At 42.4% G+C, this 5,379-nt stretch overlaps 1 long non-coding RNA gene and 1 pseudogene across 1 annotated transcript; both read left to right on the top strand.

Moving 5' to 3' along the window:
• LOC102262359 overlaps positions 1–66 on the top strand; it is a 1,152-nt pseudogene extending 1,086 nt beyond the window's left edge.
• A 245-nt stretch (positions 67–311) lies between these two features.
• LOC106724307 lies at positions 312–592 on the top strand. The gene is made up of 2 exons (XR_001360066.1): positions 312–478; positions 532–592. It is a non-coding gene; the product is annotated as an uncharacterized LOC106724307 (long non-coding RNA).
• The last annotated feature ends 4,787 nt before the right edge of the window (positions 593–5,379 follow it).

Raw genomic sequence — 5,379 nt, 5'->3', positions numbered from 1 at the left:
AAAGAATCTTTGCCCCTTTCTGTTCCAAATTCATTTTTATCCCTTCCTGTCTCAAGAAAAACTTAATGGAATCAACACCACCGTGCTCTGTGGGAAAAAAGAAAAACCTTCTGCTCCCTTAGCTCTGCTGGGAGCTGGAGGTTGCTAGGCCCCTGGGTAGTAGTGCATAGAATTCTAGCTTTTTTCCTCCTTTCTCTATATATTGGGCTCAGAGATTACACTGTGTCTCTATGTGAATATGGACAATTAGCATTTACCAACATGTATCTGTCTACTTTCTTTTGTTTAAAAAATGAAAAAAAAAAACTTTTAAAATAAAATTCTCTCCTAATGATGACTTGAGCCCTGCCACTCGATGGGAGAAATCAGCAGAACCTGTAGGATCTTGTTCAGAATTGACATTTCTCTATTGTAATTTTGTTCCTGTTTATTTTTAAATTTTCTTGTTGTTTCACTGGAAAGGAAAGATGATGCTCAGGTTTTTGTTTTTTTTGGTTTTTGTTTTTTTTTTAGCTTGCCAATGATGCTCAGTTTTAAACGTTAAAAGTGTACAAGTTGCTTTGTTACAATAAAACTAAATGTGTACACAAAGAAAAAAAAAGAAGTACAATTTAGTAGTCGTAGTGTAGTCATGGGGGCCTAAATACAGCATAGGGAATATAGTCAATGACATATTGACTATGTATGATGTCAGATGGGTATGAGATTTTTCAGAATGACCATGTACTAAGTTTTATAATGTCTAATCACTGGGGTATATACTTGAAACTAATATAATATTGTATATCAACTATAATTGAAAAAAATTAATGATTAAAAAAAAGAAGGATTCCTCCAGGTCAGGGGAGTAGCTGGGATAGGAGTCTCTCAAGAATTTCTAAAGAGCCCACAAAACAAAGTCACCTTTAATCATGTGCCAAGCTCAGAGAGCCACATATGAATCATCCTAGTTTCTCACTATTGCTTCCTCCTCCCACTCTACCCAATCTAGAAGCCAGTAAGGTCAGAAACGGGAAATCTAAGGAATAGAGATCTAAGCAGAAGCCAATCACACACCTTTCTCTCACAGCAGGTGGTTGCCAACCAGAAGTCTTCCGGGAAAGTCTTACCTTTGAGTGAAGACCAAAGTGTTGATTAAAATGCTGAACTGGATACTTCTAATTTTTAAAGTGAGTCTATGTTTTATAACTTCTATTACCTAAGATTACAGCTACCTGAAGGTACCCTTTGTCTTTTATTTACTACTGAATCCCAAGCACGAATGGCTGGCTCACAGGAGTGCTCATTAAATACCCGTTAAATCAATAACTTGACAAGTGAGCCAAGAATAGAGCCATGCCACAGTGGGTGACCATTAAAGAATAGCTCATTGATTGCAGAGGCTAAAGAGTGAAGGAAAGTGAAAAAGTACAAAAAGTAAAGATCATCTTTCAAGAAGCTTGGTTGGAAGAAGAAGAAATAAAGTGGTCAACAATGGGAAGATTCAGGATAGGATCAATGGAAGTGTTATGCTTCAGCATTTTTAGGACTCAAGGAGAAAAATCCAATTAAAAAAATTTAACTCTGGTCCTGGCCAGTGTGGCTCAGTTAGTTGGGCATCATCCTGTGCACCTAGACGTTGCTGGTTCAATTCCCGGTCAGGGCACATGCCCAAGGTTGTAGGCTCAATCCCTGATGGGGGGGCATGCAGGAGGCAGCAGATCAATGTTCCGCTCTCACATCGATGATTTTCTCTCTCTCTCTCTCTCTCTCTCTGGATCAATAAATAAACAAAACAAAAAATTAACTCTGATTAGGAGCTTTACACATATCAACTCTTTTAATCTTCACAACAATTCAATAATACAGAAAATACTCCTTTCCATAGGTAAGGGATCAGAAATACTGTAGGAGTTTCTGAAGATCCCACTAAAGCACCCCCGGAGAAAACATCAGCTCTAACCAGGTGTCAGGTTCATTCTCTCACAAGATAAAGCATTACTAGAAAATGCAACAAAGAATGAGTTAAGAATAGTTTAGGGTGAGCCTCAGTTAGGAAAAGGATGCTTCATTCTTTTATTTTATTTATTTATTTATTTAATATATCTTTTTATTGATTTCAGAGAGGAAAGGAGAGGGAGAGAGAGAAACATCAATGATGAGAGAGAATCATTGAATGGTTGCCTCCTGCACACCCACACACTGGGGATCAAGCTTACAACCTGGGCATATGCCCTGACCAGGAATCAAACCATGACCTCCTGGTTCATAGGCCAAGGCTCAACCACTGAGCCACACTGGCCAGTCACTTCATTCTTTTAGACTGGGGGAAAGGAATAAAGTTTGTATATCTGACAAACTCTTACTCATCCCTCAAAAATCAGCACAAGTTATCACCTACAGTGGGAAGTCTTCTTTAACATTTGTTAAAGTGTGGATACATGAACAAGTTAGGAAGAGGCTAGGCCCAGGTAACAGTCATTTTTTGGACGGGTTAAGAGTGAGTGGGTAGAGACTAGGAATAGCCTTGAGGACAGGGATGAAAAAGGAAGAGCATAGGGAGATGAACAAATCCCAATTAACTGAGCAATCATGCCAATGACTCAGCTCAGAGTCACCATAGATTAATACGAGGTTGGGGTTTTGCTAGGTGAGCATAACAGGACAGCAGCACCAAGTCTCTGAGTCTTGATGAAATTAACTATAGGTTCCAGACTAGATATGAAAGGTGCCAGAAGTGAGCTGTAAACTGGAGACAGGGGATCAAGAGTCTGGCGATCAGAGTCATTGTGGTGAAAGATAGTGAAGAAGTTGTTTTATTTATAACAAAAGAGCAAATCAAAATGCCCTTCCCTGGGTTTATTGTCCTTGTGGCCCCTGCTTTCTTTAGTGCCTTGGAAATGCCCTGCTGCCCTAGCCAACTTGGCTCAGTGGCTAGAGCGTCAGCCTGCGGACTGAAGGGTCCCAGGTTCGATTCCGGCCAAGGGCACATGCCTGGGTTGCAGGCTTGATCCCCAGTAGGGGATGTGCAGGAGGCAGCCAATCAATGATTCTCTCTCATCATTGATGTTTCTATTTCTCTCTCCTTCTCCCTTCTTCTCTGAAATCAATAAAGAAATATATTTTTTTTAAAAAGAAAGAAAATGCCCTGCTAAGCCTGTTTCAGAGTGTTTATGCTTGCAATTCCCTTTCTGCAAAATGCATGTTTTTCAACAAACTAATATAGCTGGCTCCCTCTCACCATTGGGGTCTCGGCTCAAATGTCACCTTCCCAGTCATCTTCCCTGACCACAAATGCTAAAGCAGAAGTCCACCATAACCTGTCCCTGCCATTGCCCTCTTATTTTCTTCATGGCACTTATCACTATGTGAAATCACATTGATTATTTATTAACCTCTTTGATGTTGGTCTCCTTTATCCTGCTTACCACTGTATCCTCTGTACACAAACAGGGTGGCTTGTACGGGTACTCAACGGACACTTATTGAATGAATAAATGAACTGGGGGAGCAAATGTAACACTAAAATACCATTGCCTTACTAGTCCCACAACGTGGGAAATATGCAGGTAGTAGGAAATGGCAGGGATTTTTCTCTCAAAAAGAGAATGTTGTTCACTACCCATGGGGGCACGGGTAGGCAGATTATTCAGAACTCTGACTTACCGAAGAGCCACACTTCTTACCTAAAGGATATCACTTCCCTCTCAGTGGGTAACCTTGCAAAGAAAGATTTTAAAGCAGGGTAACTGCTCGCACCCAGACATGCCAAAAGACCACTCCTGGAAAAACTGTGCCTAAATTCCACTTTAAGCACTGTCAACACTGGGACCAAGACTTGTTCAACGTTGCATTCCCAGCATCTAGTAGTTTTTGACCCAAGGGGATACCCAGAATGTTTGTTAAATAAGCACTTAAGTCTTGGTCTTCTGAGGAATGGCCAACCATCCCATCAACTCTTACGCTGTGGATAAACTTATTTTAGAAACAGGGCAAGACAGCTAAGGAGCCCTTGGCCTAGGCCTCTCCCTGGGCAGCAGTTTGGTTCCTAGAATTCAATACTCATCCATCCTGTGCCACAGATAATCAAGTATTAGTTTCCCCCAGAGTCACCATGTATCAAATTGGTGCATACTTGGCCAATATAATGGTTAATACAGTATAGTAACCAATAATGGATTTCACTTGCCTCTTTAATTTTGTATATGTATTTTGGTCAGCAAGGAAGGGTAGCTCAAAATACTGAAAGAACTAAAATTGGAAGAATTCTACCATTAATTTTGTATCCACCAGTGTGCGGCTCACCGTGGGACCCCGGGAAAATCACATCACCCTCCTGACTCTGTTTCATCAACAGTCATAATGTTCTTTATCCAAAGGGTAGTTCGTTGTAATGTACTCTGAGGCCAATGCTTGAAAGATCCCATAAATCAAATTATGAAACAAGGGAAACCATCATTAAGCCCACTTCAAAACCTGAGAATTTGAGGAGTGAGAAATATTTAGAATGATGCCTGTGGCTCTGACACTAACTCACTCTCACGCTAAGACATGTATTCTCAAAAAAAAAAAAAGATTCCTAACATTAACAACGGACCCTTACTATTTGGAAATGTCACCTGCCCTGGACTCTGGCAAGATTAACTTGACATGTATAAAATGATGCAGTTCTAACGGTGACAAGCAATTGCAAAAGGACACCTGCGCCAACAGTTCACTGTGGCTGTCTCCGTGCCTCATCTCAGTGCGGTTTAGTTAACATTCAGGCCGCCTTTCCAAACGCCAATCCATTAACCCAGTGGTTCTCAGCCTTCTGGCCCTTTAAATACAGTTCCTCACGTTGTGACCCAACCACAAAATTATTTTCGTTGCTACTTCATCACTGTCATGTTGCTGCTTTTATGAATCGTCATGTAAATATCTGATATGCAGGATGTTAGGCGACCACCCCTGTGAAAGGGTCGTTCGACCGCCAAAGGGGCCGCGACCCCCAGGTTGAGAACCGCTGCATTAACCTAGCTCAGTGAGACCTGGTTTAACAGGCTCTCGGTGCCGCTCAGCCCTCCACCTGCCGACCCCCGCGGACACTCCGGGAAAACATCACAGCCACATCCAGCCGCAAGGTCCACGCCTTCCTCCCGCACGACTCCCCAACTTCCTTCCACTTTTAAAAGTACTTTAGCCAGTTTTTGTTTACTAAAAACTCTTAGCGAGACCGAGGAGGAGAGAAGCGAGGGAACACGGACAAGTCGGTTCCTGGGCCAGCGGTTGGCACTGACATCAGGGGGCGAGCCCGTTGGTCCCGCTTGAGCCTCAATGAATGGAGCAAAGGTGACGAGGAAGGGAAGGGGGCGGCTCCCTGCATCGCCTCCACCTGGGCCGCCTCTCCGTCCGGCCTAA

The sequence above is a fragment of the Myotis brandtii genome, unplaced genomic scaffold (assembly GCF_000412655.1).
Source record: "Myotis brandtii unplaced genomic scaffold, ASM41265v1 scaffold796, whole genome shotgun sequence".
Classification (NCBI taxonomy): domain Eukaryota; kingdom Metazoa; phylum Chordata; class Mammalia; order Chiroptera; family Vespertilionidae; genus Myotis; species Myotis brandtii.
This window is presented reverse-complemented; position numbering and strand designations above follow the sequence as displayed.